The sequence below is a fragment of the Rhipicephalus sanguineus genome, chromosome 3, assembly GCF_013339695.2.
Source record: "Rhipicephalus sanguineus isolate Rsan-2018 chromosome 3, BIME_Rsan_1.4, whole genome shotgun sequence".
In the NCBI taxonomy this organism is placed as follows: domain Eukaryota; kingdom Metazoa; phylum Arthropoda; class Arachnida; order Ixodida; family Ixodidae; genus Rhipicephalus; species Rhipicephalus sanguineus.
The window spans coordinates 154,559,811-154,574,276 of NC_051178.1; the positions used below are offsets into that span (position 1 = coordinate 154,559,811).

Consider the following 14,466-nt stretch of genomic DNA (forward strand, 5'->3'; position numbering starts at 1 on the left):
TCACGCGGTGGCGAGAACGTGTGACTACCGATAACCCCCTTCCCCTCTTACACCCCCCTACCCTCCATGCAAGCACAGATATACCAGTTGCGAGCAGGCAATCTGTTCTAGGTATTTATTGCTGGTGATGTGTGAACTTGAACATGATACTACTAGGCACACTAGAAGTTATCCCATTGAGTATTTAGTCTGATTACGCATTTTTCTTCTTCCCTGCCAACCTCCCAGCGTAGGGTAGGCAACCAGACGCTTTTCTGGTTAACATCCTTGCCTTCTGCCTATCTGTTTCCTTCCTTATGCACTTTCGGGTCTATGTGGCTTACAGCACTTAAAATGAATTTTGGCAAACAGTTGTAGCTTAGCTACTAAGTTGTTACGCTGCTAAGCTCGAGGAAACAAGTTTACTTCTCTGTCACGGCGGCCGTATTTCGGTGGGAACGAAATGCAAGGACACCCATGTACTTAAGGTTAACGTCGAAAAAACCCCAGATGGTAAAGGTTATTCTGAGCCCTCCTCCCTAACCATGGCATGTCTCCTAATCATATCGTAATTTTGGCGCGTAAAACGACAGAATTTGTTTTTTGTCAGAAATAAAACTTTATTGTTACCTTTTATATTGCCCGAGGATTCGGTATATACAAGAACGCTCGCACATTGTTGATCGCATGTTACGGTCGCATGATCTCCAACTATGGAAGATCGAGACGACACTTGTCATAGTTCACCATAGTAAGGTTTGTTTATACGCAGTCGTTCAGCGGGCGGTGTCTCTCGTGAGACAACTGACTGTTACGCAATGCTTCCGAGAGCCTTGCGTACCAGACTCATGTCAACATGCTTCAAGGCGGTGCCTATTTCGTCGTGTATGGCTTGTTGTTGTAAAGTGAATACTACAGACACAAAACGCGCTGTATTTGAGTCAGGACTTGTTTTATCTACAGTGACCTGACGTGCGTAGGTGTACGTAGAATGACATGCAATTGTTGGTGACGCATACTATGACTGCGGTACGGCTTATCGTATACCCCGGTAGCCACCTTAAAGAAGCGCGCCGAAAAAAGTTAGCGCTCGTTTGGTCTTCCTGTTTCTTCATTTGTCCTTGCCCTTTGCGCTACCTGTCCAAGTGTGAATTCTTACAAACAAGTCCAAAGTTCAGTTGTTTAAAGTTATGTAGTGGATATGTAGGCGAGCTTTTTAACAGCATCTTCGATTGCGGCCACTCCGACAGGAGCGTGTCCCAAAATTTGATTGTCGCGCGGGGCATGAATTCATGCGCAAGATCTATATACGCAAACATCTCCCACTATGGTGTCTTGAACATCAACGCAGTTTTGCAGCGCAGCTAAGGCGATGGTCTTTTCAATGCCTTTTTATTATTCCATCGTTCGTTAGGGCAACGACACAACAATGATTATTATCAGAAACCCAGTGCAACGTCACTTGTTATGTGCCCGGGCATCTGCGGTGGTATTAATACGTACATCATGAGGTCGCCTAGCTTCAATTCTCGTTCCCGCTTCGATTGAGTGGAAAGGGGGTGGTGGGGGTGAAAAAAAATCGAGCGTTCATGTACTACGATTTGGGTAAACATGAAATAACGCCCAAAGTGGGCGAAATTAGTTTGGTTTTCCCCCTTTCTACCGCGTGGTCTTCATTAACCCGTCGGTTGATTTAGAACGTTGCTAGCTATGTAAACAAGACTGTTCAACATAAGAGGTCGTTGTTGACAGCAATGCCTGAACGGCGTAAAAAGTCAGCAACGTTAGTGCGAGACCATGGCCTGTGAAGTAAAAGCACAGGAGGGTATCTGTTTTGACTTTTTTTTAAATTTTCAGTAAAAGGAGTCATGAAACACACCCTTAGCAATCTTCGTTTCCTTAGCTCAATTTTATTTCGCGCTAGGTGCTTACAACGCTTAGTTGAGTATGTACATCCGTAAGTCTAGTCGGGCAATGTAGTAAAGGCGCAAATTTAGGCACCACGAAAATGAGACAACAGGACGAGCGCCACTTTCGTGGTGTCTGAATTTGAGCCTTTCCTTTTAATATTTGCTTCACCAACTAGCCCCTCGAGAGGTACTTCTAAGTTACGTGATAATATATCATCTGATAATATATTCATTGGCTGGCTACTGGTTACGTGAAATTTTGGGCTAGTTGGTTCCGCATACAATTCAATGCACTCAGCGTGACTTCTTAAGACTGGGACAAAAAAGCAAGCAAGAGGTCGAGGACAAGCATACTGACTTTCGACTGGAAAACTTTCTTACACGCAAGAAACATGTATATAAGTACGTATATAAATATGTATATACTATAATATACATGGCTTTGATGCGCATAAACAAACACAACGACAAGTATGCATTACTTGTGCGTCCAACGAATGTCAGTTGAAAGTCAAAACTTGTCCTAGACGTTTTCCATCGTTGTTGTCCCCGACTTAAGAAGTCGTGCTGTTTGCCTTGAAGGAAAGACCATTTGTGTAACGGGGAATGCGTAGTCGCACAAGCGATGACACAAGTAGCGCGAATGCGAATCGTTTTGTAAGTATATATCAACATACACGTTCAGTATACTATACATGCAACAGTAAGTAAACAACAGTAAAACTAGCTGACGTGCTACGATTGTTTTCGCAATTAGCAGTGGGCGATTGAAAAAAAATGATGATATTCCCTTCTACACTTTCGCTGCACCAAACAGCGAGAATTCGCGACCATAAACATTCTTCGTCGGAGAATCGTTGAAGCGTTCAGAAACAAGAATTTCAGCGTGCTTTGCCGCGCTTGTTTGTACAGCAATAATGCACTGAAATCCTTCATGTTCTTTATTTCTCAAATCTCGGACATCTTTTCTAAAATCATCAGATCGCGCACCACGTGATGTTGCTGCCGTAACAACCTATAGAAACGGCTTTCACTTCAAAATTCAACGAATTCCAGGGGAAGAATAAAGATTTGTTCGGAACTTGAGTTGCCGAATGAAAAAAAAAAAAAAAGATTCGGCATATACCCATGCTCATTATTATTATTATTATTATTATTATTATTATTATTATTATTATTATTATTATTATTATTATTATTATTATTATTATTATTATTATTATTATTATTATTATTACAGGAAGAAGCAAGTTTTATCGAGGCGATGTTTCTATACATACTCCCGATTCCAGAGCATTTTATTAATATTTCGTACCGAGAAGATCGCCACATGCAGAGCTGCTGAAACGAATGAAAGGAGCGCTCGGTAAACTTAAGCTTAAATAGCGGCTCCCTTTTAATATTTCGTATTCTAACACCTCGCCATTAAGCGTTCGGGCTGTCTTGAGCAAAGAATGTGAAGAATGCGCATGGCGGAAATCGCTTCGATCTGATGTGTTCCCGCAATCCCGTGGGGGGGGGGGGGGGGGGGGGGGGGGGAGGTGGGGGGGGGGGAGTATATTCAATAGCGCGCACGTTTAAGTGTGAACGTTTCGCAACCGAACGGACCGTGTCCTCGTACCGTTATAATCTGTACAAAGTTGACTGCACTATATACGTAGATTAAGGTGACTTTCCCGAAGATTCCAGAGTGTCTGGTATTTGGCGAAAGAAAAAAAAAAGGGGAGAAAAAGAAAAGAAAACGGGAGAAGAGACACATCAAAGTGCGGAATAATTTTCGAGAATTAAGAAGCGAGCTGCGCAGCAGTGCGCCACCGTCATCAGCACCTACCGAATGCAGAATAAGGAGTGAATACAGAAGAAAAAAAAAACTGCAAAAGATGGGGGGTGTGTGTAAAATTGCGAGTCAGTAAAATGCATCGCATCGATCGCGCTTACGAAACTTAGGGAGTGTATAGATGGTATTATCGAGAACAAGACGAGCCGCACGAAAGTGGTAAGAAAAAGAGAAAGGGAAGGCATAGAGGGGATAGATAGAGGGATAGGGGAAGATGGGAGAAGGGGGTTGAAAGCCGCTAAGCCTTTCCAGGCCGTCACGCCTCTGCTGTGCTATCTAACTTCATGAATCCTGACGCCCATATAAGAGGGGAGCGGCACATCCCCTTTTGTTATCGAAGTTTTCTGTTGTGCACGACGTTCAATAACGATATGGCGCCTGTATAATAGCAAGGATGAAGTCTCGATATTACTCTCCGCTCTCGCACTCTGACCGAGGATACAGAAAAGAAAACGAGAAGCGTGCTTCTCATAAGGACCGTTGCTGCGGTGAAATTGTTATTACCACATTTTTTTTAGGAGGAACGAAATTTTACGGAAGCAAGAAGCGTATATATACTGCGCCGGGACGGGTCGAAAAACTAAGAACGTGGTTTTAGTGCTGGCTGTAAATTGTGTATTTTGTAAATTGGAAGCACTGCAGGTGAATTCTGTACAGTGTGTACTATAAAAGCTGTCGAAACGCGGGTGCATGTTTCATGTCATTATTTTTCTCGCTTCTTTTTTTGCCCCTCGTATACAGACTCGGAGAGTCGGTGAGAAGGGACGAGCTCGCTGTAATATACCCGGCTACTGCTCCACTTAAACTCCCGATTTCATTTAAATCTATAGTGATAACCATACGTAGAAATGTTTCGATATTTATTTTGCAATTTTATAAGATAACTGTGAACGAAACATTGTAGACTAACGACCTATATGGCCGCGAGTATCAGCAGAACAACGATATGTCCTTTAGAACATTGTTGTTCTGAAGTCTGCTAACTATGGCTGACCGAGTCAGACTGTCGTTTGCGTGAATTCTTGCGATATAGAGATGTATTATCGCCAAAAAAGAAAACAAGAAAAAACAAAAACAACAACAAAAAAAAACACCAGGCCTGCGCGGAACACGCATCACAATCACAGCGAAAGCTGGAAGAGCGGCCTTTCTAGAGCCCGTTGTAAAGTCTCTTGGGGCGGCTAATACAAGTACACTACGTTATAAATCATCATAATTTTTGGGAAGCAGGGAAGCACCCACTACGCCATTATTCGTCATTCTGCGGAGAAGCGAGGCACCCGCTACACATCTGTAAGGTATTATGTGCACTTCGTTGATGCGGTGGTTGATGACGACGAAGAATTATAGCTGAGCCCTTTGTAATGGGTTGGAAGTACTAAACGACCCACTCGTTACGGAGTTCGCATTGTGCGACGCCTGGTTGTTATTTTACTCTTCTACGACGCTATATTACATACGTAAACGTTATTGCTTGCCCGACATGGCAGCTGTATAGGATCTCTTTACGAAAAGGTTTCAAGCACTGGCGCGGCTCTGTGGTATAAAATACTCGACTACCACGTAGAGGGCCCGGCTTCTAATCTCATCTGATCTTGGATATTTTTTTCTCTAAATTGTTATTTTCTCATTTCGCGCAATACCGGTTACGGACACCGGCGGCGGCGGCGGACAACTACGCCACCAAAATTGGCTGTTGTTATGATCTCATAACAGCTTTCGCTGTAAAATACTATGCATACATTATGTAACAGTGTTTAAAAGGAGCATTTAACCAATCCCTAAACTGCTTGAATTGACATTTTTTTTTTGGGTAAGGGGAACGCGTATCGTTGCATCGTATTCTCATAATCTCATTCATACCTCCACAAAGAGTATTGCCGCAATGGAGCGTGATTACCACGTCGTCGCGGTCTGATTGGCTGATCGTGTACAACGGAAACAGATGACCGGCCTCATTTCAGCAGTTATTACGTTACATCATCATCACTGCAACCACTTTGCTCGCTGAGAGTTGCGTTGACGTTAATTTGCACTTAGGCTAGCAAACAGCGGAGCCAAAAAAGTAATCTGGTATACCTCATAATTTACAAGGGTATCACTCGCTTCTAGTAATTTTGCTGAGCGTCAGTTATGTCCGCCGTTTTAGTGTAATAATAATTATAATTGTTGGGGTTTTACGTACCAAACCACAATACGATTATGAGAAACGCTGTAGTGGAGGGTTCCGGAAATTGAGACCACCTGGGGTTCTTTGATGTGCACCTAAATCTAAGCACATGGGCCTTCAGCACATCGTCTCCATCGAAATGTGGCCGCTGCGGCCTAGATTCGATCCCGCGACATTCGGGTCAGCAGTCGAGCACCAGCGCGGCGGGTCCCGCCGTTGTAATGTATGTGTTAATCATAGACCTATGATATTCCTGAGATGTTCTTTGGAGGTTAACGTTAGCTGTGGTATAGCGGTTCCGATGCTCGGCTGCTGGCCCGAAGGTCGCGGGTTCGATCCCGCGGCCGCGGCGGTCTCATTTTGATGGAGGCGAAATGCTAGAGGCCCGTGTACTGTGCGATCTCAGGGCACGTTAATGAACACCATATGGTCGAAATTTCCGGAGCCCTTCACTACGGCGTGCCTCATAATCATATCGTGGTGTATATTAATGTTAATTATGACGCCAAGCGTTTCCGGTGCGCAGATCGAATAGAACGTTTTTGTGAAGCCGGTCGTATCGTACACGTGCCGCAAGCGGAAGCTTCTCTACATACTTGCTTCATGCCAGAAAGTAAAAACAAAAATTCTAGAATTTCACGTGTCGAAACAATTACATGATTATGCGGTACGCCGTAGTTGGGTAATCGGGTTTAATTTCGACCATCCGATGTTCTTTAACGCGCGCCTAAATCTACGCACACTGACCCCCTCTGCATACCTTTGGACATTACTTGAAATTTTCGTGACATTTTTATAACGCATGTACGGCAAGTACGGCGCAGGCGTTTGCCACATAAGGGGCCGGGAAACTTGTCGCGTGGTTTAATTCGGTCATTTAAGTGCGCCAAGGAAAGAGCTAGATAGAGCAAATAAAGCAGCAAGAACGAGCTTTATGTTTCACAAGGCTTAGTTCCGTATTCAACGAGCACACGAATATACCGAAGATTTGCACACGGTCCACGAAGAGCTATCAAAAAGTAAACAAAATAACCTTCCCGTAAAAAAAAAAAAAGGTATACCTTTTTTTTTCTTTTTTTTTTGCTACAGCTGGCATGGCGGAACTCGCTGGTTTATTCATCATGACTTTGAGCGCTGTTTCCTTTTACTCGAAAAGAGGGAAACTTCGTTCGGCGCAAGATATTTCTTGTTATTTTTCGTTTTTTCTTTTTTTTACTGCTACTCAGCTCCGGACCAAGGCGACTGCTTTGCGAGCACTTAATTTCGTAAACTCAGTAATCTAATCGCGGTATTACATCTGGAACGGAAATTAAGAAGAGTGGGATCATTTGGTATTCTCGCGACAGAAGGAGCGAAAAAAAAAAGAAAGAAAAAAAGAGAGAAAGAGAGAGAGGAAAAAAAGAAGATAGGTTTGAAGCTCTAACCGAGTCTGTACGCTCTAAGGGCGTACTTGTAGTGCTTTTCTTCTCCATGAAAGGAATGGCGACATGCACGTGCGGTAAACGAAGCGTAATAAACCTATATACCGGAGCAAAAGGAAGGCCATGGGCTGATGTCTCGAGCTTAGATTTAGAGCCTCTGTCCACGTTGCGTTGAATAAAACGAAGAAAAGAATAAACGTGAGCTGTAACGTTAATTTAGAGAAAAAAAAAATGCGAGGTAGCGATTAAAAAGAAAGTAGCAGTAAGGTGGTTCCGCAAAGATTGTGCGCGTTTTTGACGAGAGGACCCAGAAAGGCTCTCAGAGGATTTAGTGAAAGAAATGGGATTGTCTCTTCATTTTTAAGGAGACAGCTGTGAAAATCATTGTACTTTTGCGTCGTGCGAGTAATGCCATTATGTTCATTGTCTTAATTGTGTTTTTTTTTCGTCGGAAAACACGAAATTTGAGGGAAACAAAACGTGCAGGCGGCGTATCTAACGTATTGTTGGTATATAAATGAAAGTTACTGAGTCAAAGCGTTATTCTGTATAAATGAGAAGAACGCGAAGGTATAGCGCAGCGCATGTATAAATGACACTAGCGCAGCGCCATCACCTGCAGCTGTCAGAGTCACAAGGACGAATGAGATGGAATAATGTTAATGACGGGTGCATGCACAGAGAAGTGCTGTTATTTCAATACATTTGTGAGACGGGAAACACCTGCCATCCAGTATTTTATGTAGCGCGAAGCTACAAGTCCGTATTTATTTCTCAGAAAGAAAGCTTCCTAGTTCACAAAAACAATCTCATCTTGGCTCGGGACACGAACCCGGCACCAACGCCTTCCCCAAGGCACGTCGCTATACAATATGAGCTAACCTGGAGGCTATGGGAACGCAGCGCGAGGCCGAATTGATCCTCAACGTGAAGCATACGGACACCGAATGTAAAAAAAAAAAAAATCGATCTGTGGAAACCTGCAAGGTGGTGGAATGTATGTGAAAAAAAAAAGAATGTTGTCATTCACTCACCTGAATAACGAAGTTTTTTTTCTTTCGTGAGCGTTCCCTACCTTGGAGAATTCTGCAGAACTGACTCGCCCTAAACACATCGGAAGCTCTTGTGCTTACTGTGTGACAGTAACAGAATAATTTTGTCGGATAGACCAAGGATGGACACGTACACAATGGTACTTGCACAGTTTGACATGTCCAGTGCCGAGATTGTCCGTTTGGATTTGTCTATTGTAAGTTGCCGCAGTAGAATACGAAAATCGCCTGCCGCTCAGAGGCTCAATTTCGCCCGCATGTGTGTTTTTCTTTTTCTTTGCTGTCTCCCGGTTTCCATGCACCCAGGCAAAGCTTCATTTCTGGCGGCGATCTGTTCACGTCGGAAGTAGAGAGGCGACGTATACAGGCGCTCACGTTTCAGCAGTCATCGAGTCTCGCCGCTGCCTCGATATTCAGACAGCTCGCTCACGCTCTTTGCTCCACGGCCCGTGGCCCTGTCGAGTGCCCAAGAGTCACGTACAGGGACCAAGAACATATAATTCGCGTCGGCGTTATTGATAGAAAAACAAACAAACATCGCGCGGCGGCACAGTTACAGAGGCAGACAGGTCTTCTGCAGCTCTTGTCTCATCTGTGCATCTATCTCCCTGTCACGTTCTGTGCGTGTAATACAGGGTTCTCAAACTCACCTCATCTAGGGGGCCGCAGTCACGCACTTTAGTGCCGCAAGGGCCGATGCAGTGAAGAAGGTAAAATCGGGGGAGAGGCGTGAATAGAATGTCACCTAACGCTGCCATTTGAAAGAGCGCACTTCCGATATCTCATCTATGGATCATTTCTGAAGGGTATTTGGTGTCAGGATTCGAGAAACATATCGATAGTGATCTTTAGAATGATTCAAGTCTGGACGCCGATTCTGAAATATAGAGATGTTGTGCCACAGTTATGCTTCAATACTCAGTGACAGCATCATGTGCCTCACGATAAAAGATTCTTGAGACCTGTCCCGTCTCTGTAGTTTACCCGAACCAAACATTATTAATCGCAATAGGATAGTAAATAATACGAGTACTATTTAAAGCAATGTCACAAACGTTTTACTCCTTGTGAAGCAGCGGGCCGCAAGCGAAAAGTCCGCGGGCCGCGTGTTTGAGACCCCTGGTGTAATAGTCCCTGCCCCACGGTCATTCTAAGCCCACGTCGAAGTACACCCGTGCCATGGTTTTTCACCGTGATCGATAAACGATTGAGTAGTTGTGCGATCTTACGCTTGAAGAAACAAATCGAACGCGGGCTTTGGGCTGAAGGACAGAGGAGTAAGCGCTGTTCTTCAGCTGTAGGCCTCGCGTTTAGATCTTGTCCCTGCGCCTTCCCGGCGCTCCAGCATAAGTCCTTAACTATATAGCTTACTTGTTCACTATGCTGCGCGAATGAGCATGTGAAGACTGAGATTGTCTGACTTTTAGAAAATTAATCAAGAAGTGGGGGCCGGAGATACCCAGACTCCACAAAATCTAAATCGATCGAAAGCCAAGAGAAAAAAAGAAAAGAAAAGAGAAATGAAAGATGGTAATAAAGAAATACTAATGATATTCGAACAGTATGGCCAGGCAGGACATACAGATTGAGCCCATATCAATGAGAAAGCTAACTTTTTTATGAGGAAATGAAGAAGCACTATGAAGCTGCGTAATTGGTTCGTTGGGCACTGCACATGCTACGCTGCTGCACGTAACCATTACATCCGTTATCCGATCCCTTTACCGTTATCCGAATGCCCGGGGTGCTTCCTCTTGGTCGGACATAATGATTTCTACGGCGGCCGGCCGGTCGTTTGCGTGATATTTGTGCGTAGGACTACGCTCCCCTTTACCCTTCACCCCTTTACCCCCCTTTTTCTTTTTTTTTCTTTTGGATGACCAATGCCAGGGTCCACATTGTTGCGCATGGAAGACCAAGACGGTTGGGGACTGTTTCCTCATCGCGTGAGACAACTTGTCACCTTTGACCTTCCGTCCTTTCCGCCTTCATATTCCCTTTCGAGATCGTGCACGGGTTGCTGGACGACAGCGCCGAGGTGCTCCTATGACCATGCGGATTTGCTTGCACGCTGGAGGCAGCTCATACAAGCTTGTATGGCTTTCTCGAGCAGTCCGGCCTCGGCAGCCGGCTTACGTGACATTAAGGGCCTCCAATAAAACTTCGGATTGGGTCAGTTGTTTTGCGGCTTGAGGGGCTGTTTGCCCTCAAGCCGCACTGCCGCCTCGCACCGGGCGCATGGCCTCCCGCCTATCTCTAACTGGGAGAAGCCAGTGAAAGAGGGGCGGAAAGCCATCCGCCATGTGCGGCGCGGCCATGCGGCATGAGAATAAACAGGCCCTAATGTGCCAGTGTGCGGCACCGGGTGACAAGCTCTCTCGAGGAAGTCACTCCACAAGTGACCTAGGAGTTCTTACCTTCTACTCTGCACATATGTAAATAGTCCGACACTATTCTTACTCTCTCCCCGTTCTTTACCTCTGTCCTCCTGCGCCGACTGTTCACTGCCTTTAAGTTGTCAACACCTCACGATTGACAGTTGTAGTACTCTCAGCCGTAAAATTTTTAGGCGAGAGCCTTAGATGCATCACCAAACGCGAAACGTGACCGTCGGCTTCGGCGTGAACACGAGCGATGCAAAAAATCCATCATCATGTGATGACATCACCCGATGAGGTCATCACAGGTCGATAACATTTGGGAAGTCATTATGGCGTCATCATAACGTCACTATGACGTCACATAACGTGAAATCTCATGAACACGTCATCACACGACATGGTCGCTTGGTAAAACGTGGGCCGATCCCGGAGGCAATGCAAAACCACGTGAGGAGCAGAAAGCTCCCAATGCCTCCGATCCCGGAGGCATCGCAGAACTACGTTCGCTGCAGAAAGCAGTCAGGGGGAGGGGGGCGCATCAATACAATCGACAGAGAAGAAAAAGATGACTTTCGCCTTCGAGTTGTCCTAGGCAAATGCATAAGGGACCGGGTGACTTTTTTTCCCTTCCCTTCTTTTTTGTACATATATTTTGCCAGTTAAACAACCACCTACTGATACTACTGCGACGGAGGCAGGTTTTCTGTGATCCCCATAGCAGCTTTCCGGAAACATTGCCACGAAGGATCCCCTGGCCTAAACATGTTCAAGGGTTCTGCTCATACGTATCTGGGTGCAGCTTACACGCCCGAGATAGTTGCTCCCCCTACGGTTGCGACGTGGTCGGTAGTAGCACCGCAAAATGCGCGTGTGAATCCGGTATTCCTTCAGTCTTGCTTCTTACACGGACCCTTTCATGCCTCTTTGCGAACATTTGCATAATGGAACGGCGTGAACCGACCGTGCAGTTATGCTAATTCACCAACTCGACTGAATTTCCATTCCATTGCGAACATTCGAACAGTTAGTCAGCGATGGACACTAAACCACGTTTGGCGAAATACCGCCGGCTGCACAGCGGTATTCCTCATTTAGATTTCTACATTTCTCTTTTTCTTTTTATATCATAAGGATTTTGGTCGGCGTTGATCAAAATTGTTCAGCGTAATCTCAAGGATTTATTACAAATCCTCCTGTTCTTGTTCTTAACGTTCGCGATATGCAGGAGTAACAAAACAAAACAAGACGAACTAAAACATTTACAGACAAAAATATTTAAAGAAGGAAAAATGATAGAATGCTTGAACGCGGATTTCGCACCAAACTCATAGGCCGAGAAGCAGGAGGGACACTGCGTTGCTAGGTTAAGTTGCGCAAGGACTTGCTCCTGAGGACAAAGAAACGTATGTTCAATGAATAAGAGGAAAATTGTGCACCTTAAGCTCACGGCTTGCTAAGAAATCATCTTTTACTCATCAGTAATCAATGCTATACGTGAAGCATCACGATTCGCAGTTCAGCTGAACAAGCGGCGAAAGGTGGGCTAGTTGTTACGATGTTTCAAAGAAGGGATCAACAACGCAAACACGGGACAAAGAAAAGAAAAACACGAGGATATGCGCTGACTGCCAACTGAATATTTATTCGAAGAAACCAAGTATATATGCACGAAAAAAGTTTAGGTGGCTTTTCAATCAGGAATGTGACTTCAGGAAGCGGATTTTCTTGCATAGTAGTTCCAGAGACGGTACTCTTAAACATCGCTCGGCCCTTTTGGCTGATAACAAAGGCTTCAAAGATCGCCCAAGCGCGCCTATAACCATACCGTTTTAGAAGGGTGACTTCAGAACAGTTACAAAAAAATCACACCATCTCCGCTAAAGGGGACCATGAGGCGATGCGAAGCAGCGTTTCGGCATGTCGAGCCTGCGTTTCAGAGGAGAAGGGGAGAGGGGGAGGGGAGAGGGGGAGGGGAGAGGGGGAGGGGAGAGGGGGAGTAGAGAGGGACAAAGTGGGAGAGGGGAAGAGGGAGAGGGAGAGGGGAAGGGGAGAAGGGTAAAGCGGGAGAGGAGGCGTGTGGGGAGGGTTCGCGCATGCGCAGTTGGGGTGGTCACGCCGCACACCACCACCGGATTGAACTCCGCCATAAGATGCTTCGCATCTAATATGTGTTACAAATACGGTTATTATACGCATATGTGCCGAACAGTCTTTCAATAGTTACCATCAGAAGAACGCTCTATTCTGTTCGTGTAATTCAATATTAAAATAATGCTCTTGCAACGTAATCGGAACAGAAATGAAGTGATTGATCTTATCCGCAAAGTAAACGAGTTAGATGTGAAAAGATGTTGCGAGGTATCGTTGAGGAAGATCTTGACGGAAACTTGATGACATCAGCAGTAGGTAGCTGATGAGGTGAGACAAAATCTTTACCAATCTTAATTAATCTTAAAATTACCAATCTTTTCAGTCAGCGCTCCACTCGTTTCTCCAGCTTGATAACACACTAACAAAAGTAGCTTCACTGTATTTTTTTTTTTACTGCATGAGATGTTGATTGCGTTCATTTCAGAAACTAAACAAACCTAAAAGTTACAATCCTGATGTTATTGTTATATTGTGAAATGGTGCGTTGTATTTGTGGAATGTTGTTTTTATATTTCTAGTATTTCCTTTTTCAATTGCTGTATGCCTGAATTGTGAATGTATCCATCACTCCGTCGTAATTACCCCCCCCCCCCCATGTAATGCCCTCCGGACCCTTAGGGTATCCAAATAAATAAATAAATAAATAAATAAAATAAATAAATAAATAAATAAATAAATAAAATAAATAAATAAATAAATAAATAAATAAATAAATAAGAGAAAGAAACACGAATGAAAAAAAGAAAGAAATGGATTGCAGGATGAAAGGTACAGCCTGCCAGAAGCAGAAGCCTGCAGGATAACCGCACAGCCAATTAGTTGGGACCCACAGAAAGTGGTGTGCCAGCTTATTTCCCACGTCCCCACAAGCCTTCAGGAAACCGGCTTCTCAGCAAGAAGGACAAAATTTCGGCTCTTTTCCAACAAATAACTTTTGTTGTGGACAAGGTGCAGCTTGGGCGGACAGTGTGAGTGCACTTAGCGCACACGCTCAGATGCGTTGAATCGTTTGTCCATGGTGCTTCTACTAGCGTCTGATAAGAAAGGTTCCAACTTCGGCCTTTATGCGAAGTGGGGCGCCACAACTGGCTAGGTGTGATGGCCAGTAAAGCCTTACATTGCTTCGTATGGCATTAGTTGCCGTTAACATTCGCAGGTGCGCGTGAGCAACCTTGTTACGAGTAGAACAACCACTTCAATCTACTTTAAAATTTCTTTGTCTCTGGAGATACGGCATTTCCCCGATATGAAGTAAAGAGACACGATGTAGCCACCGCTGTACAATACAAGCAGTCTCTGGCAATCGTCGGCAGATCGCCTGCACGATCTCGCTGCTGTCTTAGAAAACGCAAACACGACCGGTGCCGTGGTTTCTCGTGAGAGAAGCAGCGTTTGTTTGAAGTTGTGAGCATACAGCTGTAAAGGCAGACACCTTCGCTCAGGTGCTCGAGTTATTTCGGGCTGAAATTATTGGCGGCGTGTTTCTGGCTGAATCAATACGACGGCTCTTAGAGAGCGGAGATGCCACGATGTGGCGAGATATCGATTCTGTCTTCGTCCGCAAC

The 14,466-nt window shown here is 44.8% G+C and overlaps 1 protein-coding gene across 1 annotated transcript in view; it reads left to right on the forward strand.

Annotated features, from left to right (window-relative positions):
• The window catches only part of LOC119387505 (sodium/potassium/calcium exchanger 2), a 261,407-nt gene that overhangs the window by 1,243 nt on the left and 245,698 nt on the right, over positions 1 to 14,466 (forward strand). The gene's annotated exons all lie outside the window — the stretch shown is intronic.